Genomic DNA, 23350 nt, shown 5'->3' with positions numbered 1-23350 from the left:
ATGATCATTATGGTGATTTAGAACTCCACACAAATTCCACAATTCTCTCTAGAGAGATCTAATATACAAGGCAATGTTATCAACAGAATTATTTCACTAAAGTGCAACCAAAGCTATGAGTCCATTGACCTCTACTCTGGGATCCTCATGCTGTCACTAGCTTTTAAACCAAACGCAAAAACAAATAAACAAACAAACAAAAAAACAAAACAATATCCCTTGATCTCAATTTACCAACCTATACATTAAGACTCCTCTCCCCCTATTTCTTTCACTAGAAACTTGTGAAAACTTAAATTAGGGTGAAATCTTAAAGACATTCAGAATTATAATCCCATTTCCTGCCCCAAATCTGGGAAGCATAGCAGGTCTTGTTTGTAGGCTTTTGCTCTATAATTAATTTGGGGGTGTTCAGGAAGGCTCCCATGGAAAATTATCTTTCAGACTGAAATTCTGTTACTAGATTCCCTTTGTGTTAAGCATCGTCTTCTCAAGGGTACCACTTGTACAACACAATTTCCCTCATTTGGAATGACAAGTCAGATAATTTTTTTTGTGTCTGAACCAAGAGCACTTAGAAGATGGAGTGTATCCTTTAAGGAAAAAAAATTTACATACTTTATTATTTTCTGGAGACTGGAGGGCATGCTTACCTGATAGTATTTGGGTTAATAGTTACACTTTCTAGTTCAGCCAGTGAGAGGGCAATGTATCCTCTGACTTTCTAGGAGTCATTTTGTGATACTTAGTTTTCATTGTCTCCCTCTGGTTCTCCATTGTTTCTTTGATAAACAACACAGGGCAGTTTATGAGATTAAATGCTTCTCACTGAAATAGCCAGGTTTCTGGGGGGCCACTTTGACTTTTATATGAGCTTTTGCCTATCAGCTACTGCCATTGAATGAACTTCACTGCTGTGCCCTTATGATTGGTTCAATGTTGGGGGTCATCAGATTCATGGAGGAAACAGGAAAATACTAAAGATTAAGGACTCAACGGTTTAAAATTGCAAACAGAAAAAAAAAATTGCAAACAGGTCAGAAACAGTACAGCTTCTTGATTATTTAGGAGCCAAAATGACATTCTGTGAATTACCTTCTGTTCCTTCCTTTCTCTTGCTCACCATTTGACTTGGTGGGAGGGATGGGGTGGCTGGGTGATAGACACTGGGGAGGGTGTGTGCTATGGTAAGCAGTGTGAATTGTGTAAGACTGTTGAATAACAGACCCATACCTCTGAAACAAATAATACATTATATGTTAAAAAAAAAAAAAGAAAAGAAAAGAAGATAGCAGGAAGGGAAAAATGAAGGGGGGGGGAATCGGAGGGGGAGACGAACCATGAAAGACTATGGACTCTGAGAAACAAACTGAGGGTTCTAGAGGGGAGGAGAGTTCGGCGATGGGTTAGCCCGGTGATGGGTATTAAAGAGGGCACGTACTGAATGGAGCACTGGGTGTTATACGCAAACAATGAATCATGGAACACTACATCAAAAACTAATGATGTAATGTATGGTGATTAACATAACATAATAAAATAAAAATAAATAAATTAATTAATTTTTTTAAAAAAGCACTTCTAATCTCTATGACCAGAGGCCATGCAAAGGTTAGAGTGTTGAAGTAGAAAATACACTGACTCAAAATCATGCCGTGTGACCTCATGCATATCATGTAACAGCTTCATTATCTATAAAACATAGGAATAAACGGGCACTATCTCATTAGATAATGGAAGGGAAAGTCCCTTGGAGAGGGTTCTAACCTTAATGTAGTACCCTTCCTAGCTTCCTTGGTTCAAACGTTTGGTGGGGGAGTTACACATTCTGGCTGAAAGAGGTATTGGGATTCTTTATCAACATATCAAAGCTTTACCTCCCCCTTCTTCCCATTTCAAAACCAAACTAAATTAAAACCCTTTCACTTGCTATGCTATTTGTGGAGAATTTTAGCCTCAGTTATCTAATTTGATTTACTCAACGTCCCTATTTTATAGATAAGAACCCATTGAAAACCCATTGAATTTGTGGTCAAGAAATGAAGCCTACTTCCAGTCTAGTGTTCTTTCTAACATGTTGCTGTTTTCTTGAAATCTCCCTTTTTCTTGTTACTGGTTAAATTTTGAACCAGTTAAACCACAAAGATGTCTGGCTTTCAATCTTCTAGGCCACTCCTCTTCTACTCCCTCCGCCCTCAGGTCCCCTCCCCCTCACTTCTTAAAGCACCGCAATTTGCTGCTGCCGCCATATTTCTTCCCTTCCCGGCTTGGAAGCTCGATAAGAGTGGATATCTTTGCCCGTGTGGTTCTTTCTGGAACATTTTCCAGCCCCAACCACCTCTTATGGCGTATTTCTTTAAGAAAATTCACCAAAATTCCATAAAATATTTTGATAATCCTAAACTTTCTTCGAGTGCTTTCTTGACACCTCCTCCCTATTTTTCAGGTATTTGGGATATTTTTAGGCAATTTTCAGTTTTAAAGGAATTTTTCATTGGAATGATTTTTGGTTGATGTATCTTTTTTCGTGGTTTAGTTTTCTTTTTCCTTCTCTATTCTGTATTTTGCCCATCGGGGCTGCGGATACCGGGTTTCATTATTATCATCATCATCATCATCATTCTTATTATTTTTGCCCAACGGGGCTGTGGATACCTGCCTTTTAATTTTTTTTTTTTTAATTTGCCCATCGGGGCCGCGGATACCTGCTTTTATTATTTTTTTCCCCCTTAGCCCATCGGGGCCTCGGATACCTGCTGTGTCCCCCTCTCTCTCCCCAACCCCCTGGCCCATCGGGGCAATGGATACCTGCTTTAAAAAAAATTTACTTTTTGGCCCATCGGGGCCTCGGATACCTGCTTTTATTATTTTTTTTTCCCTTGCCCATCGGGGCCTCGGATACCTGCCTTAATTTTTTTTTTTTCCTTGCCCATCGGGGCTGTGGATACCTGTTTAGATTTTTTTTTTTCTCATTGCCCATCGGGGCCTTTTATGGATGAAAGTGTTGGTTGTGCTATCTGGAATGTCTACAAATTTATGCTGCTAATCGTTTGGTGTTGTGTGAGTGAACCTACGGCTTTGGCTGGGAGATGACTTTGCAGTTAGGCTAAGGGGTTAGTTAGGTTGGGGAGGAAAGATGGCGGCCACTTTAGCCGGTCGGTTGGGGGCTGGTTGTTTGTGCCAACTATAAATTAGGGAGCTAAGATGGATAGCGGGACAGGCAAAGGCAGTTATATGCGTTGCATTAGCTAAATGTTTTGAATGAGCTGATTTGGAGCTTGTTAGGAGCTTTGCATGAACTGTGGTATCATGGGGTAGAAAAACAGGATGGTCTTGTGTCATGTTACAAGAGGCTGGTCGAAAATGATAGGGAGAAGACTTAGGCACAGGGTTCAAAATGGCGATTTTGGGTTTGCGGCATTGCTCAGCATGGCTCTCTGCTTTGTTAGAGTGTCCAAAATGGCGGACCCAATTTTGCTGCAGTGTTCATGTGGCGGGAAGGCCACATCATGGTGGTGTCTTTGTTCTAGTACACAGCATGGCGGTGCAAATATTCTGTTACATAGTAAAAGATGGCGGCTGGAGTACTTGCCGCAGTGTAAAACATGGCGGGCTTTTTTCTTTGCCGTATGCATTTCCTGACAGGTTTTGCCGCAGGGACAATATGGCAGACCTTGTCATTTGGATATCATGGCAGTTTGTCACGTGGACGTCGTGGCGGGGATTTTTGCCCGGTACATTCTTGGCGGGCTTTGCACCAGGTGGGCCTGCCGCATTGTTAAAGATGGCGGGCGTTGTCGTGTTTGCCGCGAAAAGTGAGAGAAAGGTGGGATGGACAATGTTGGATTGCCTCATGACCCACCCAATCAGAAAGGGTGGTAGAATTGGGCATAGCCAATTACTGGAGGATGGAATTAGACTGTGTGAGTTAGCATAGCACCTCACTGCCGTCTTTATTCAGCCAGTCAGGAGGAAGCAGAGGAGCCATGTTTGTACGTCTTCTCCTCTCAGTGGGTGGTACCCAAGGTCTTTCCAAGGACACTTGCCTTTACCACTTCCCTCCCCTCTCACTTGCTCCCTCCCCTCTGATTTGCTCCCTCCCCTCCAGCACTGCCTCTTGCAGTGTTGGATGTTTGGCTCTGGGCTGAACCTAACCCCCATTTCTCTGCATTGGTGCCATGGCCTATGGCTAGTCTACCCCCCTCCCCCCGGGCCTTTGCTCTTCTGCAATGTGGCCAGGGGCAGTGCTCCATGCCTGCCAGGTGTGAACATGGTGGTGAGTCCTGGCAAGAACCAGAATGGATCACAGATGATCGTTGGCCAACAGGTGGCAGAAGAGGAATCCCTGCCTTCCTCAAGAGGAACACCTACCCCGTGGCTAATGCTGGGGTCGGATTTTGATTTATATTTATTTCTTGGATGTCAGTCTTACATAGTTTGATTATGTGGTTTGCTAGTTTTAGTTTTAAGCTTTAAGTGACTATTTTGGGAATGTATTTAGGAGCTTATTTGTAGAATTCAATTACATTAAATGAGTTTTCATTTTTGGGTTCCTTAAAATTCCTTAAAGTTTTCAGTTTCTTTTTTACAAATTGCTTAAACTATTTTTTTTGGCTTTAGATATTCAAAGTCAAATTGGCGTTTAAAAACTTTTTGCTACTTTTTTACTTTGAAATTGACTTAATAAACTACTTCCTTTTGGATTTTTGAAAAGTCATAACACAGAAATAATTAAAATTTTAACTTTATGGTTAAATGTAATAAGGAATACTTGAAGGTCCACTCCAGTCCAGGCCTTGCTTTGTTGCCATCCTGAATGCTGCACTAATTAATAACTTACCTATCAGGAAACTTGACTTGCTGTGGACTTGTTCCTCTAGTCAAACATTATTGAAAGTTAATGCCCACAGTTTCAATTTTCTGTGGTTCCTTGTCTCCACAGCCCCCAGATCCTCCCCAGCCCTCCTCCCAGCAACCGACCCCCCCCCCACCGCCGACCATCTGGCACCAGCCCTTCCCCTGCCCTGCGTCCTGCCCCAGCCCCAGCCCCAGCCCCAGCCCCAGCCCCAGCCGCCCAGTCCCAGCCCCAGCCCCAGCCCCAGCCCCAGCATCAGCCCCGCCCCCAGCCCCAGGTCCATCCCCAGTCCCAATCCCAGTCCCAATCCCAGCCCCAGTCCCAGCCCCAGGCCCAGGCCCAGCCCCAGCCCCAGCCCCAGCCCCAGCCCCAGGCCCAGCCCCAGGCCCAGCCCCAGCCCCAGGCCCAGCCCCAGCCATCACCCCTAAAGTCATTCCCAATTTGCATTGATTTGGTGCTAAAAATAAGTTGTCCATTGCTGGTCCATAAGACTGGAATACCCTATCTGCCTCTCTAGCATTGCTAATTTTCTGAGTTGACTACTTGAGTCATTTTCAATTAATGTACACAATCCCATTTGCCCACTGTCCCATGTTAGAACAAACAGTCCATGTACCTTTGTGTTAATGTTAGAAAATGTTATTTAAGAGCTTCATATCAGACACCTATTGTTCATAATTTTGGTTATTCATCATCTCTCCCGTGCCCTTCAGGAAGGAGAAACCATTCCTCTGTCATTGCTGCAGTAGTCACAGTCCCAGTTTTCTGGGCAGTGTTCATAAATTGTGCTGATCCACCTGAACTCTACACTGAGTGAAATTTTAATTGTCCATAATCCTGCCCATTGGATTAGATCCCAGTCCAATACCCTTGTGCTGAATTCAGGAGTGGGTGCAGAGAACATGAGTCTTTAAACGGTTAACATGCTCAGTCCCAATTGTATCAGCCTTGTTCATTAAACAAAGGCACCCTACCATTTTTGTCCTGCTTCTGGGATTAAAGTACCAAATTGTTATTGTACATCGTCTTGCCCAGTAATCAATGACCCTCCATCCCCTTTGCATTGCTACTAGGAAGTGCTGACTACCTGGGATCATATTCCTTGAATGAGTAATGAGTATAATCCCAATTGTCCACGCCCCTGTTCATTACACAAATCCTTTGCAACTTCTTTGCATTATAGCAGAGGTGCTCATCCTCAGAGTCCTTTAACTTTGGGATATTAATGAGTACAATTATTATTGTTCATGGTCCTGTCTGAAAGACAAGACCCACCCATGCTCTTTTCATTACTTCTAGGTAGTGCAGACTGCTTACTACCTTGCATTAATATATAAAATCCTCATTGCCCATGGCCCCACCAGTTAGTTTGGGATATAACCTTATCTTTATGCCATTGCTTATGAGGAGTTCTGATTACCTGAGGTCAATTCTTTTAAACAGTTGGTGTGCATAATTGCATATATCCATGGTGCTGTGCAATGAAAAATGAAATCCCACCCCATCCTAACCTCTTTGGGATATTGCTAGGGAGTGCAGATTATTCAAGAACTCAGTTCTTGGACAGTTAATTTGCACAGTTGCAGTTGTGCAGAGTCCTGTCCATTTAAAAGGGCCACTATATCCCATTTGCATGCTATAATGTGGGCTGATCACTCAAGGATCCTCTTGAATTGATAATTTTCATAATTGCATTGGCACGTATTCTGTGAACTAGCCACACGCACTCCCTTTGTATTCTAGCAGGGGACCTTTACTAAAGAACTATACACTTAGGATACTTTGTGTGTACAATATTAATTGATTAGACTGAGCCTTTTGTATTAGGAACTCTGCACCATCTTTACATCTAAAAGGTGCTAATTACCTAAGGCTCTTCTCCTAAAATTGTTCATGTGCAAAATGGCGATCTCCGATGTCTCCTGTGGTTAACCTAGAATCCCATTTCCACCTAACTCCCTTTGCATTACTGCAGAGGCTGCTTGGGCCCTTTAAGGGGCTTAAGGCAGTTATAGTCCCTTCTGTTAGTCTATGTTCTCATCCCCTCCTATTTCCTTTGCATTACTGCACTGAATACTTGGAAATGTTAATGTTCATAATTGCAGCTATAATTCCTTCTGTTAGTCTAGGATCCTGTCCCTTTCTACTCATTTTGCATTAGCATAAAGTGTACAATGGGACTGTTAACGTGCTTAAATGTAGCTCTGTCCCTTATGTTAGTGTAGGATTCCATCCTCTTCAACTCCCTATGCGTTACAGCTGAGGGTAGTTGGGATCTTTAAGGTCCTCAAAGGCGGCTATGGTGCCTTCTGTTAGTCTAGGATCCCATCCCCTCCTACTTCCTTTGCATTTCTGCAGAGGATACTTGGGACTGTAATGTGGGTAATTGCTGCCAGAGTTCTTTCGGTTTGTCTAGGATCCCAGTCCCCTCCCTCTTACTGAGTTTGCATTACACGGAGTACAAGGGACTGCTAATGTGCTTAAATGGCAGCTATGGTCTCTGTTAACCTAGGATCCCTTTTTCTCCATTTAAATGCAGAGGGTACTTGGGACTGTTGATGTGCATAATTGCAGTTATGGTCCCTTCGGCTGGATCCTATCCCCACCTACTCCCTTTGCATTATCATGAAGGGTACAATGGGACTATTAATGAGCTTAATTGTAGCTATAGTTCCTTCAGTTAACCTAGTTTCCCATGCACTCCCACTTCCTTTGTATTACAACAGAGGGTACTTGAGACTTTTAAGGTGCTTAAATGCAGCTATGGCCCTTTCTGTTTATGTTCCCATCCCCTCCTACTTTGCATTACTGCAGAGGATACTTGGGACTATTAATGTGCCTACTTGCCACTGTAGTCCCTTCTTTTGTCTGGGATCCCATCCCCTCCTACAGGGTTTGCATTACCACAGAAGTTACAAGGGCCTATTAATGTGCTTAAAGGCAGCTATGGTTTCTTCTCTTAACCTGGGATCCAGTCCTTGTCTAACTTCCTTTGCATTATTGCGAAGGGTACTTGGGACTGTTAATGTCCTCTAAGGCAGTTATGGTTCCTTACGTCACTGTAAGATTCCATTCTCTCTAACTCCCTATGCATTACTGCACAGGGTACTTGGGCCCTTTAAGGTGCTTAAATGCAGCTATGGCCCTTTCTGTTAGTTTATGTTCCTATCCCCTCCTATTTCCTTTGCATTCCTGCAGAGGCTACTTGGGACTGTAAATGTGCTTAATTGCAGTTACAATCCCTTCTGTTAGTCTAGGATTCCATCCCCTTCTATTCGCTTTGCATTAGCACACCAATGTGCATGGGACTGTTAATGTGCTAAATGCAGTTCTGTCCCTTATTAATGTAGGATTCCCTCCTCTCCAACTCCCTGTGCATTACAGCAGAGGGTACTTGGCACCTTTAAGGTGCTTGAATGTAGCTGTGGTGCCTTCTGTCAAGTCTAGGATCCCATTCCCCTTCTACTCCCTTTACATTACATGGCAGGGCATTTGGGACTGTTCTTGTGCGTAACTGCAGTTACAGTCCCTTCTGTTCGTCTAGTTTCCCATGCCCTCCTACTTCCTTTGCATTACAGCAGAGGGTACTTGAGACCTTTAAGGTGTTTAATTGCAGCCACGGTCCCTTCTGTTAGTCTAGGATCTCACATCCTTTAACTCCCTTTGTATTCCCTGGGATTGTCTTTGGGACTGTTAAAGTGCTTAGTTGCAGCTATGGTCCCTTTCCTTAGTCTAGGGTCCCATCCCTTCCTATTCACTTTGTATTACCTGGAAGTGGATTTGGGACTATTAATGTGCTTCTTTGCAGCTGTGGTCCCGTTTGTTAGTCTGGGGTCCTGTGTGTTCCAACTCCTTCTGCACACAACAAGGACTACTTGGGACTATTAATATGTTTAATTTTAGCTGTGGTCCCTTCCAGTAGTCTAGGTCCCCTCCATCTTCTATTCGCTTTGCATTAGCACACAGTGTACACGGGACTGTTAATGTGCTTAAATGAAGCCTTGTCCCTCATGTTAATGTCGGATTCCCTCCTCTCCAACTCCCTGTGCATTATAGCAGAGGGTGCTTGGCACCTTTAAGGTGCTTGAATGTAGCTGTGGTGCCTTCTGTCAGTCTAGGATCCCATCCCCTCCTGTTTCCTTTGCCTTTATGCAGAGGATACTTGGGACTGTAAATGTGCTTAACTGCCACCAGAGTCCCTTTAGTTTGTCTAGGATCCCATCCCCTCCTATTCAGTTTGCATTACAGAGTTTACATGAGACTGTTATTGTGCTTAAATCCTATCCCCACCTAACTACTTTTGCATTATACGTAATGTATATGAAGTCTCTTATATGCTTAAATGAAGCCTTGTCCCTCATGTTAATGTCGGATTCCCTCCTCTCCAACTCCCTGTGCATTACAGCAGAGGGTACTTGGCACCTTTAAGGTGCTTGAATGTAGCTGTGGTGCCTTCTGTCAAGTCTAGGATCCCATTCCCCTTCTACTCCCTTTACATTACATGGCAGGGCATTTGGGACTGTTCTTGTGCGTAACTGCAGTTACAGTCCCTTCTTTTAGTCTAGGATCCTATGCCCTCCCACTTCCTTTGCATTAGAGCAGATGGTGTTTGGGACTGTTAATGAACTTAATTACAGCTATAGTCCCTTCTGTTAATCTAGTTTCCCACGCACTCCTACTTCCTTTCATTTCAGCAGAGGGTACATGAGACCTTTAAGGTGCTTAAGTGCAGGTATGGCCCATTCTGTTTCTGTTCCCATCTCCTACTTCCTTCGCATTACTGCAGAGGCTACTTGGGACTGTTAATGTGCCTAATTGCCGCTATAGTTTTTTCTGTTTGTCTAGATTCTTATCCTCTCCTGCATGGTTTGCATCACCAAAGAGAGTACAAGGGACTGTTAAGGTGCTTAAATGCAGCTACTGTCTTTTCTGTTAACTTAGGTTCCCATCCCCACCTAATTCTCTTTGCATTATTGCAGAGGGCACTTGAGACTGCTAATGAACTTACCGTAGCAGTGGTCCCTTCTATTAGAGTAGGAACCCGTTCCCACATACTCCCTTTACATTGTCATGGAGGGTACATGGGACTGTTAATGTGCTTAAATGCATCCACAGACCCTTAAGTTTGTAGGATTCCATCCTGGCCAACTCCTTGTGTATTACAGCAGAGGGTAGTTTTGACCTTGAAGGTGCTTAAATGCAGCTGTGGCCCCTTCTGTTAGTTTATGTTCCTATCCTCTCCTACTTTGCATTACTGCAGAGGATAGTTGGGACTGTTAGCATGCCTAATTGCTGCTACAATCCCTTCTGTTAGTCTAAGATCACGTCTCATTCCACACCGTTTGCATTACCACAGAGGGTACAAGGGATTGTTAATGTGTTTAAACGCAGCTAAGATCTCTTCTATTAACCTAGGACCTGGTCCCCACCTAACTCTGTCTGCATTATTGCAGAGGGTGCTTGGGACTGTTAATGTGCTGTAATGCAGCTATGGTCCCTTCTTTTAGACCAGGATCCCATCCCTACCTACTCCCTTTGCATTATCATGGAGCATACGTGGGACTGTTAATGTGCTTAAATGAAGCCATGGTCCCTTATGTTAGTGTAGGATTCCATCCTCTTCAACTCCCTGTGTGTTACAGCAGAGGGTAGTTGGGTTCTTTAAGGTCCTCAAAGGCAGCTATGGTGCCTTCTGTTAGTCTAGGATCCCATCCCCTCCTACTTCCTTGCATTTCTGCAGAGGATACTTGGGACAGTTAATGTGCCTAATTGCCACTAAAGTCCCTTCTGTTGTCTATGATCCCATCCCCTCCCAAATCGTTTGCATTGCTACAGAAGGTACAAGGGACAATTAAGTGTTTGAATGCAGCTACTGTCTCTTCTGTTAATCTAGGATCCTGTCCTCTTACTGGGTTTCCATTACCACAGTAAGTACAAGGGACTGTTAATGTATCGAATTGCCACTACAGTCCCTTCTGTTTGTCTAGGATCCTGTCCCTCCTACAGGGTTTGCAATACCACAAAAAGTACAAGGGACTGTTAATGTGTTTAAAGGCAGCTAAAGTCTCTTCTGTTAACCTAGGATTCCATCCCCACCTAATTGCATTTGCATAATTGCAGAGGGTACTTGGGACTGTTAATGTGCTTAAGTGCAGCTATGGTCCCTTATGTTAATGTAGGATTCCATTCTCTCTAACTCCCTGTGCATTACAGCAGAGGGTAGTTGGGACCTTTAAGGTTCTTAAACACAGCTGTGGGGCCTTCTGATAGTCTAGGATCCCATCCCCACCTAACTCCCTTTGCATTACTGCAGAGGATACTTGGGACTGTTAATGTGCCTACTTGCCACTATAGTCCTTTCTGTTTGTCTAGGATCCCATCTCCTCCTACAGCATTTGCATTATCACCGATGGTGCGAGGAACTGTTAATGTGCTTAAATGTACTTATGGTCCCTTCTGTTAGACGAGGATTCCATCGCCACCTATTCCCTTTGCATCATGGAGGGTACATGGGACTGTTAATGTTGCTTAAATGCAGCTACAGCCCATATGTTAGTGTAGGGATTCCATCCTCTCTAACTCCTTATGCATTAACAGCAGAGGGTAGTTGTGATCTTCACGGTCCTCAAAGGCAGCTATGGTGCCTTCTGTTAGTCTAGGATCCCATCCCCACCTCACTTCCTTTGCATTACATAGAGGGTACTTGAGACCTTTAAGGTGCTTAAATGCAGCTGTGGCCCCTTCTGTTTATGTTTCCATCCTCTCCTATTTTGCATTACTGCAGAGGGTACTTGGGACTGTTGATGTGCCTAATTGCTGCTATAGTCCCTTCTGTTTGTCTGGGATCCCATCCCCTCCTACAGGGTTTGCATTACCACTGAGGGTGTGAGGGACTGTTAATGTGCTGTAATGCAGCTATGGTCCCTTCTTACAGACCAGAATCCCATCCCTACCTACTCCCTTTGCATTATCATGGAGCGTACATGGGACTGTTAATGTGCTTAAATGAAGCCATGTCCCTTATGTTAGTGTAGGATTCCATCCTCTTCAACTCCCTATGCGTTACAGCTGAGGGTAGTTGGGATCTTTAAGGTCCTCAAAGGCGGCTATGGTGCCTTCTGTTAGTCTAGGATCCCATCCCCTCCTATTTCCTTTGCCTTTATGCAGAGGATACTTGGGACTGTAAATGTGCTTAACTGCCACCAGAGTCCCTTTAGTTTGTCTAGGATCCCATCCCCTCCTACTCAGTTTGCATTACAGAGTTTACATGAGACTGTTATTGTGCTTAAATCCTATCCCCACCTAACTACTTTTGCATTATACGTAATGTATATGAAGTCTCTTATATGCTTAAATGAAGCCTTGTCCCTCATGTTAATGTCGGATTCCCTCCTCTCCAACTCCCTGTGCATTACAGCAGAGGGTACTTGGCACCTTTAAGGTGCTTGAATGTAGCTGTGGTGCCTTCTGTCAAGTCTAGGATCCCATTCCCCTTCTACTCCCTTTACATTACATGGCAGGGCATTTGGGACTGTTCTTGTGCGTAACTGCAGTTACAGTCCCTTCTGTTCGTCTAGTTTCCCATGCCCTCCTACTTCCTTTGCATTACAGCAGAGGGTACTTGAGACCTTTAAGGTGTTTAATTGCAGCCACGGTCCCTTCTGTTAGTCTAGGATCTCACATCCTTTAACTCCCTTTGTATTCCCTGGGATTGTCTTTGGGACTGTTAAAGTGCTTAGTTGCAGCTATGGTCCCTTTCCTTAGTCTAGGGTCCCATCCCTTCCTATTCACTTTGTATTACCTGGAAGTGGATTTGGGACTATTAATGTGCTTCTTTGCAGCTGTGGTCCCGTTTGTTAGTCTGGGGTCCTGTGTGTTCCAACTCCTTCTGCACACAACAAGGACTACTTGGGACTATTAATATGTTTAATTTTAGCTGTGGTCCCTTCCAGTAGTCTAGGTCCCCTCCATCTTCTATTCGCTTTGCATTAGCACACAGTGTACACGGGACTGTTAATGTGCTTAAATGAAGCCTTGTCCCTCATGTTAATGTCGGATTCCCTCCTCTCCAACTCCCTGTGCATTATAGCAGAGGGTGCTTGGCACCTTTAAGGTGCTTGAATGTAGCTGTGGTGCCTTCTGTCAGTCTAGGATCCCATCCCCTCCTGTTTCCTTTGCCTTTATGCAGAGGATACTTGGGACTGTAAATGTGCTTAACTGCCACCAGAGTCCCTTTAGTTTGTCTAGGATCCCATCCCCTCCTATTCAGTTTGCATTACAGAGTTTACATGAGACTGTTATTGTGCTTAAATCCTATCCCCACCTAACTACTTTTGCATTATACGTAATGTATATGAAGTCTCTTATATGCTTAAATGAAGCCTTGTCCCTCATGTTAATGTCGGATTCCCTCCTCTCCAACTCCCTGTGCATTACAGCAGAGGGTACTTGGCACCTTTAAGGTGCTTGAATGTAGCTGTGGTGCCTTCTGTCAAGTCTAGGATCCCATTCCCCTTCTACTCCCTTTACATTACATGGCAGGGCATTTGGGACTGTTCTTGTGCGTAACTGCAGTTACAGTCCCTTCTTTTAGTCTAGGATCCTATGCCCTCCCACTTCCTTTGCATTAGAGCAGATGGTGTTTGGGACTGTTAATGAACTTAATTACAGCTATAGTCCCTTCTGTTAATCTAGTTTCCCACGCACTCCTACTTCCTTTCATTTCAGCAGAGGGTACATGAGACCTTTAAGGTGCTTAAGTGCAGGTATGGCCCATTCTGTTTCTGTTCCCATCTCCTACTTCCTTCGCATTACTGCAGAGGCTACTTGGGACTGTTAATGTGCCTAATTGCCGCTATAGTTTTTTCTGTTTGTCTAGATTCTTATCCTCTCCTGCATGGTTTGCATCACCAAAGAGAGTACAAGGGACTGTTAAGGTGCTTAAATGCAGCTACTGTCTTTTCTGTTAACTTAGGTTCCCATCCCCACCTAATTCTCTTTGCATTATTGCAGAGGGCACTTGAGACTGCTAATGAACTTACCGTAGCAGTGGTCCCTTCTATTAGAGTAGGAACCCGTTCCCACATACTCCCTTTACATTGTCATGGAGGGTACATGGGACTGTTAATGTGCTTAAATGCATCCACAGACCCTTAAGTTTGTAGGATTCCATCCTGGCCAACTCCTTGTGTATTACAGCAGAGGGTAGTTTTGACCTTGAAGGTGCTTAAATGCAGCTGTGGCCCCTTCTGTTAGTTTATGTTCCTATCCTCTCCTACTTTGCATTACTGCAGAGGATAGTTGGGACTGTTAGCATGCCTAATTGCTGCTACAATCCCTTCTGTTAGTCTAAGATCACGTCTCATTCCACACCGTTTGCATTACCACAGAGGGTACAAGGGATTGTTAATGTGTTTAAACGCAGCTAAGATCTCTTCTATTAACCTAGGACCTGGTCCCCACCTAACTCTGTCTGCATTATTGCAGAGGGTGCTTGGGACTGTTAATGTGCTGTAATGCAGCTATGGTCCCTTCTTTTAGACCAGGATCCCATCCCTACCTACTCCCTTTGCATTATCATGGAGCATACGTGGGACTGTTAATGTGCTTAAATGAAGCCATGGTCCCTTATGTTAGTGTAGGATTCCATCCTCTTCAACTCCCTGTGTGTTACAGCAGAGGGTAGTTGGGTTCTTTAAGGTCCTCAAAGGCAGCTATGGTGCCTTCTGTTAGTCTAGGATCCCATCCCCTCCTACTTCCTTGCATTTCTGCAGAGGATACTTGGGACAGTTAATGTGCCTAATTGCCACTAAAGTCCCTTCTGTTGTCTATGATCCCATCCCCTCCCAAATCGTTTGCATTGCTACAGAAGGTACAAGGGACAATTAAGTGTTTGAATGCAGCTACTGTCTCTTCTGTTAATCTAGGATCCTGTCCTCTTACTGGGTTTCCATTACCACAGTAAGTACAAGGGACTGTTAATGTATCGAATTGCCACTACAGTCCCTTCTGTTTGTCTAGGATCCTGTCCCTCCTACAGGGTTTGCAATACCACAAAAAGTACAAGGGACTGTTAATGTGTTTAAAGGCAGCTAAAGTCTCTTCTGTTAACCTAGGATTCCATCCCCACCTAATTGCATTTGCATAATTGCAGAGGGTACTTGGGACTGTTAATGTGCTTAAGTGCAGCTATGGTCCCTTATGTTAATGTAGGATTCCATTCTCTCTAACTCCCTGTGCATTACAGCAGAGGGTAGTTGGGACCTTTAAGGTTCTTAAACACAGCTGTGGGGCCTTCTGATAGTCTAGGATCCCATCCCCACCTAACTCCCTTTGCATTACTGCAGAGGATACTTGGGACTGTTAATGTGCCTACTTGCCACTATAGTCCTTTCTGTTTGTCTAGGATCCCATCTCCTCCTACAGCATTTGCATTATCACCGATGGTGCGAGGAACTGTTAATGTGCTTAAATGTACTTATGGTCCCTTCTGTTAGACGAGGATTCCATCGCCACCTATTCCCTTTGCATCATGGAGGGTACATGGGACTGTTAATGTTGCTTAAATGCAGCTACAGCCCATATGTTAGTGTAGGGATTCCATCCTCTCTAACTCCTTATGCATTAACAGCAGAGGGTAGTTGTGATCTTCACGGTCCTCAAAGGCAGCTATGGTGCCTTCTGTTAGTCTAGGATCCCATCCCCACCTCACTTCCTTTGCATTACATAGAGGGTACTTGAGACCTTTAAGGTGCTTAAATGCAGCTGTGGCCCCTTCTGTTTATGTTTCCATCCTCTCCTATTTTGCATTACTGCAGAGGGTACTTGGGACTGTTGATGTGCCTAATTGCTGCTATAGTCCCTTCTGTTTGTCTGGGATCCCATCCCCTCCTACAGGGTTTGCATTACCACTGAGGGTGTGAGGGACTGTTAATGTGCTGTAATGCAGCTATGGTCCCTTCTTACAGACCAGAATCCCATCCCTACCTACTCCCTTTGCATTATCATGGAGCGTACATGGGACTGTTAATGTGCTTAAATGAAGCCATGTCCCTTATGTTAGTGTAGGATTCCATCCTCTTCAACTCCCTATGCGTTACAGCTGAGGGTAGTTGGGATCTTTAAGGTCCTCAAAGGCGGCTATGGTGCCTTCTGTTAGTCTAGGATCCCATCCCCTCCTATTTCCTTTGCCTTTATGCAGAGGATACTTGGGACTGTAAATGTGCTTAACTGCCACCAGAGTCCCTTTAGTTTGTCTAGGATCCCATCCCCTCCTACTCAGTTTGCATTACAGAGTTTACATGAGACTGTTATTGTGCTTAAATCCTATCCCCACCTAACTACTTTTGCATTATACGTAATGTATATGAAGTCTCTTATATGCTTAAATGAAGCCTTGTCCCTCATGTTAATGTCGGATTCCCTCCTCTCCAACTCCCTGTGCATTACAGCAGAGGGTACTTGGCACCTTTAAGGTGCTTGAATGTAGCTGTGGTGCCTTCTGTCAAGTCTAGGATCCCATTCCCCTTCTACTCCCTTTACATTACATGGCAGGGCATTTGGGACTGTTCTTGTGCATAACTGCAGTTACAGTCCCTTCTGTTCGTCTAGTTTCCCATGCCCTCCTACTTCCTTTGCATTACAGCAGAGGGTACTTGAGACCTTTAAGGTGTTTAATTGCAGCCACGGTCCCTTCTGTTAGTCTAGGATCTCACATCCTTTAACTCCCTTTGTATTCCCTGGGATTGTCTTTGGGACTGTTAAAGTGCTTAGTTGCAGCTATGGTCCCTTTCCTTAGTCTAGGGTCCCATCCCTTCCTATTCACTTTGTATTACCTGGAAGTGGATTTGGGACTATTAATGTGCTTGTTTGCAGCTGTGGTCCCGTTTGTTAAGTCTGGGGTCCCGTGTGTTCCAACTCCTTCTGCACACAGCAAGGACTACTTGGGACTACTAATATGTCCTCCTACACCTTTGTATTACCTGGTAGTATTTGGAACTAAAAAGTTCTTAATGGCACCTGTGGTCCCTTCTGTTGTTACAGGATCCCAGTGTTGGCCAACTCCCTTTGTATTACAGCAGAGGGCATTGGATTGTTAATAGGCTTAACTGTAGCTGTGGTCCCTTCTGTTAGTCTAGTATCCCAAGCCTTCCAACTGCCTTTGTGTTACCTGGGAGTGTATTTGGAACCGTTAAATTGCTTAATTGCAGCTGTTGTCTCTTCTATTAGTATAGTTTCCCATGTCCTCCTATTCAATTTACATTACAACAGAGGGTCCTTGGGATTGTTAATTGCTGCTGTTGTACCTTCTGTAATTCCTGGGTTCCCATCTCCTCCTACTCTGTTTACACTACCTGGGAGGATTTTTGGGACTGTTAGAAGGCGCTACACAACTAAATCGAGCATTTTTTGTTAGTATTGTTCCCATGCCCTCCTATTTTCTTTGCATTACAACAGATGGTACTTGGGACTGTTAAAGTACTTAATTGCAGGTGTGGTCCCGACCGTTAGTCTAGGATCTCATTCCCTTCTCCCTTTACATTATTGGGAGCAGATACGGGAATGTTAACGAGCTTAATTACAGTTGTTGTCCCTTCTATTAGTCTAGTTTCCAGTCCCTTCCAACTCCCTTTGCATTACTTAGGAACAGATTTGAGACTGTAATATGCTTACTTGCAGCTGTGGACCCTTCTGTTAGTCTAGCATCCCATGCCCTCTAACTTTCTGTCCATTACAGCAGAGGATATTTGGGACTTTTAATGGGCTTAATTGCAGTCCTGATCCCTTTTGTTAACCTAGGATCCTATGTCCTCCAACTCACTTTGCATTACCTGAGGATGTATTTGGGACTGTTTAAATGCTCAGTTGGAGCTGTGGTCCCTTTTGTGTGTCTAGTTTCCCATGCCCTCCTACTCTTTTGCATTATAGCAGTGGGTACTTGGGGCTGTTAAAGTACTTAACACTTAAAGTGTAGTCACTTTTGTTGGTTTAGGATCCCATCCGCTTCTACTCCCTTTACATTACCTGGGAGGACTTTGGGGATCGTTAAAGTGCTCATTTGCACCTGTGGTGCCCTCTGTTCGTCTAGGATCCGATGCCCTCTAACTCCCTTTGCTGTATTACAGCACGTGGTACTTGGGACTGTTACTGTGCTTAAATACAGGTGTGGTCCATTTTGCTAGTCATGACCACCTCCTCCCTTTATATTACCTGGGAGCAGATCTCGTACTGAAAGGTGCTTAATTGCAGCCGTGTTCCCTTCTGTTAGTTTAGGATTCTACACCTCCAACTCTGCATTACAGCAGAGAATACTTGGGCCTGTCAAATGCTCACAGCTGTGGTACCTTCTGTCTTGTAGGAACCCATGCCCACCAACTCCCTTTACATTATCTGGGAGTATATTTGGGGAGGATAAAGTGCTTAATTTTAGCAGTGGTTCCCTTTGTTAGTATATTTTCCCATGCCCTCCTACTGTCTTTGCATTATAGCAGAGGGTACTTGGGACTGTGAATGTGCTTAAATGCAGTTGTGGTCCCTCTTGTTAGTCTAGGGTCCCATGCCCTCTCACTCCTTTTACATTACCTCAGAAGATACTTGGGACTATTAAGGTGTATCCCATTCACTCACACCCTGTTAACGTTACAGTAGGGGTTTGCTGAAAACCAAGGCCCCCCCTTTTTTTGCATTGTTAATGTGCATAATTGTATTTGTTCCTTTTTCTCTGCAGTAGATAAGATTTCACTAATTTCCCATGTATTCAGTAGTGGATGCACTTTATTTAAGACCTTTGTACTAGGATAAAGTGAACCATAGTAGTTGACCACACTATGTCTTTCATTTAAGTCCTCTGTACTCTCTTGGAATTAATTACCTCAGTTACTTTTTTCCAGGACTATTTGTGTGCAAAATTCCAATGATTATGGTCCTTCTCTTTAAACTAATTTCCCACCTTTTTTATATTACATCAGGGGATGCTAGTATCTTAAAGTTCTTTTCTTGGGACTCTTAATGTGCATGTGCCCTCTTAATAAGCTAATATCCTTACTTCTTAGTATTATATGGGGGTACTGACCTACAGCCTTTCTGTTGGACAGTTAAGCCAAATTGCACTGGGATCCCACCCCCATAACACCTTCTCTGTGTCAGGGGTGCTGACCAACTATGACTGCTTCTCCTGTGCAGTTTAAATGTGCATAATTAGAGCAATCCATGCTCCCTTATGTTAGAGTAAGATCTCATTTCTTTGCCCAATTTACATTATTCCAGGGGCTTCTGACTAGCCAAGATTCACGCCCTTGGACTGTTTGTGCATACTTAACATTTGCTCTTATACCTGTACACCAGGTAAGCATCCTCCCCATACTATTTATATTCTAGCAGGAGGTGCCTACTACTCAAGATATTACACACTAATGCAGTTAAATGTGCACAACCTTGTTGTTTTGTACACACTCAGTTGTCCACAACTGTGCCTAAGTTCAGAACTTTGCACTTACTGAAACAGAGGTGACTGATCACATTAAAGCCTTTCTCTTGGGACTGTGGATGTGTGTAGTTTCAGTTGTCCACTGTTCTTTGAGTTAACTTGGGTCCCTGACTCTTCAGAACCTCTAAGCTTTACTGCATGGGATACTGTCAATTTAAGGCCTCTTTCTCAAACTGTTAATGTGCATAATGACAATTAAATTAGGATTCTTACCCTTCACACTGCCTTTGAAGTACTGCAGGAAATTCTGACTCATAAGGTCCCATTTCTTGGCCTGTTAAGATGTATGATTGTATTTGTCTGGGTTCCTGTGTACTAGAGAAGAACACCTCTCCCCACTCCCTCTTATCTATTATCTATTACGCAGGGAGTGCCCCCTCTACAAGGCTGTTACACTTGAGCAGTCAAGGAACACAATTGTAATTGACCACAACCATGCACCATGGATATTAATGTGCACAATTGCACATGGCTCATCCCATTTGAATAAGGTACTACCCTCTCAGACCCCTTTTGTAGTATAGCAGGGGTACTGATCACTAAGGCCTTTATTCATGGCCTGTGGTTATGCGTAATTGCATTTGCACATGTTTCTGTACACTGAATTAAGGACACCCCTCTCCCCACTCCCTTTACCTTTTAGCAGGGAGTGCCCATTACTTTAAGATCCTTATATTTGTACAAGGTACATGGTTTTAATTAACCATACCATATCCCTTAGGCATTAATGTACATAATTGCAGCTTAGTTCGTCCTACCCTGTTGTATGTCATTGCAGTATACCAAGGTTGCTGACCCCTAACTTGTCCTGTTAATGTGCGTAATTGCATTTGTCTGGGTTCTTAGGCACTAGATGAGGAGACACCACCCACCCCTACTTCTAAGCCTTCCAGTAGGTGGTGCCCATTGCTAAGACATTTACATTTGGATAGTTAATGCGCAGAATTGTAGTTTTCCACAACCCTGTCACTTCCAAAACTATCATACCTCCTTTGCACTGCTGCAGGGGATACTCTTTTCTCCCAAAGGTCCTTGTAGCAAACCGCTAACATTCATAATTGAAATTGTTCTCTTGTCTTCAGTAGACTAAGGTCCTATACCCTCACCTTCCCTTTGCAATACAGCAGAGTGTGCTGATGAACTAAGGCCCTCTTTTGGACTGTTAGTACGTGCAATTGCATTTTTTCCTGTTTTATGTACTCAATAAGGACCCTACCTACTTCCTTAGCATGTTTAGCAGGTAGTGTCCACTATTTAAAACTCTTTCACTTGGAAAGTTCATGTGTATAAATGCAGTTTGCTAAGCATGCCTTATACTAGAACCCCTGTACCCTCTTTGCTTTGGAGTAAGGAGATGCTATTTACCTAATGCCCTTTCTTTTGGACTTTAATGTGTATAATTGCAATTGTCCATCTTTTCTGTTGGACTAGGATTGCATCCCCTCAAACTCCCTTTGCATCAGGGGCATGTTAACCATAAATGAGCTCTTCCTGAGAGTATTAATATACATACTTGTATTTGTTTGTGGATTTGTGCAGTGTGAAAGGATGCTTTATGCCCCTACCATTGCCTTTGGATTGCTGCTGAGGACTGCTATCATGACCTCAGCTCTTGGACAATTAATATGCCCCACTAGCAATGATGGGACCTATGTACTCCCTTTGTATACATCAGGGGTACTGACTAAGGTCCCTTTCTTGGACAGTCAATGGGCAATTATCTATGTTCCCTTCTGTTAGATTTAGGATAACATTCCCTTAAACCCCCTTTGCATTACTATAGTAATTACTATACTATTATACTTTGTGCTGACCACACAAAACTTCTCCTGGGACTGTTAATGGGCACAATGGCAATTAGCAATGAGTTTTTCCTCCCTGGCCTTGTTAGGCAAACATTCCCAGCCCCAATTTTGCATGACATAATTTAAGTATAAACATTGCAGTATGCTGTGAACTTGTCTATCAAATAGCAACCCATACTCCCTCTCCTTTTGTATTGCTCCTATCTATAAAATTCCAAGTAGTCATGGTCTTCCCCTTATCCTCCCTCTTCCCAACCCGTGCTCACCCTTGGACCCTTCCTATGGACCTTTGTCACAGTTTCAGGTGTTCATCTATTCAGCCATTAAATAGATTGTCCCTCCCCCCCCCTTTGCATTATTGCTGGGGAATGTTGACTGGGCAAGGCCCTTGCTCTTGGACTTAAAACATTAACAATCCCTGTGTCATTGCCTTACCCACTTTATATTGCTGTAATGCCTCAGTTGTACTTTCCTTAGTCCCACCCATCGGACATGGACCCCTCCACTTCTTTGCATTGCATTGCTGACTACCCAAAGTCCCTTCTGTGTTATTGACACAGTACTGATTGTCCCATTTTCCCGCTCATCAGCCCACGATTTTCCTACCACTTTGATGTCAAGTGTGCAGTACTGACTACCAAAAGCAGACCTGAATTAAGTGGATGGGCCTTCACTCCTTTTTCTGCATTTGTTAGTGATCCAATTCCAGTTGTCACATTCTGGGACAGGAACCGTCCCTACCCACCTTTGTTACTGCTTTACTGAGCAAAATGCTCAAGGCAAGTCAGGCCTAGAAAGCCGGATTGCTGCCCTTTATTATGGATTTTCAATATAAGTATCAGTTGAAAATTGTCTCCCCAGGAAGAAAGGTTAGCACCATCTGTGCATTCTTCCTTCCAGAGCAGATTGCCTGGCCAAGAATCTCTCTTCCCCTCTTGTATATTGCTAGTGTACAGTGCCGGTTGCCAGGATACAAAAAAAAAAAATGCTGTTTGCAAGATGGAATTGTAAACCTGGTCATTTAATTTTTGAAGTCCAAAAACCCATTTATACTATGTACCTGATGACCAGTGTCTCTCATTTTACTATGGGTGGTGGGTCTGTGGATAGACCACTGTGAATCTTGCTATTTTCGTATTCCCAAGAGTTCTAGAGCAGAACTCTTCAGACACATATCTTTGGGCTCTACCACCATTTTAAAACCATTCTTTATTCGGGCTTTACCACCGTTCACTTTTAGAAAAACTACCTAAACTTTCTAATCCTTAAATTTCTTCATCTGGATCATCAGCCACACTTATTTCAAGAAGATTGCTATAAAAGAATGAACTGAGAGAACATATGCTGAGGCACTTTGGAAAACCATAGTTCACTTTACCTGATTAATCTATTACATAAATAAAATGCACCCTGTTTAATTCTGCTAATTTAAAGTAGCCTGAAGCACTACACTGAAGTGAGGACTTAGAAATGATGGGACCAATTTCCCTGTTTTATATTAAAGGAAAAATAAGCCAAGATCTAGTCATTCTTCTGGACATAAATTTTCAACAGTGAGATAGCTTCCTGGTAAAATGAATAATATCCTAGCCTCTAGTGTGCAGGGTGTGGCAGAAAAGTATCTAATATGGAACTGCTGAAGCAAATAACTAGTCCTCACAACAGCAGTTCTTTGTAATCACTGAAAAAGGATACTATTCCTCTAACAAGGATGTCAAAAGATCGGCCCAGCTCAGGGTGCAGTATGCACTACTAGCTCCTTGGACCGCTGTAAGAAGAGTCTCTGGCTCTTTAGAATACTGTAAGTACTACTTTGTAGTTATTAAGTAATCTTTTCCCTGTTCTATTTTCATTCTCTTAAAATGATACCTGTAGAAAAGTCAAGAGGGTCCTGTAAGTCTCCTTCCCTGTTCCTACCTCATCTGCAATTATATATATATACATATATATATCACCATATGAGTTAACCAACAGAAATACTGTATACCCCGCCCTATGCTGGGTTACACCAAAGTGAGGGGTAGAAATGATGTGGTCCTCTATAACCTCATTCCTGTGATGTATTGCCGAGGAGCTAATATAAGCACACTTGAAATACCTTTAGGAAATGATAATCAAGTGCTGCATTGTGTGAATTATAAGTTACAGAATTTTAAAAAGGGAGCCCACTAGGGTTTGAAGTTAGTTGGATAAACTTAAAGAGGG

General features: G+C 43.5%; 1 long non-coding RNA gene across 6 annotated transcripts in view; it reads left to right on the top strand.

Annotated features, from left to right (window-relative positions):
* The first annotated feature begins 2258 nt into the window (after positions 1 to 2258).
* LOC123847837 (uncharacterized) overlaps positions 2259 to 23350 on the top strand; it is a 41328-nt gene continuing 20236 nt past the window's right edge. For 2 of the 6 annotated variants that reach the window (XR_010406156.1, XR_010406154.1), the window contains exon 1: positions 4397 to 22946. This is a non-coding gene — a long non-coding RNA (uncharacterized LOC123847837). The other 4 variants (XR_010406155.1, XR_010406157.1, XR_006791607.3 and 1 more) reach the window with 4 other exon arrangements.

Source organism: Mirounga angustirostris, unplaced genomic scaffold (genome assembly GCF_029215605.1).
Source record: "Mirounga angustirostris isolate CCGP_5_RB_7025 unplaced genomic scaffold, mMirAng1.0.hap1 SCAF_11, whole genome shotgun sequence".
Classification (NCBI taxonomy): domain Eukaryota; kingdom Metazoa; phylum Chordata; class Mammalia; order Carnivora; family Phocidae; genus Mirounga; species Mirounga angustirostris.
This window is presented reverse-complemented; position numbering and strand designations above follow the sequence as displayed.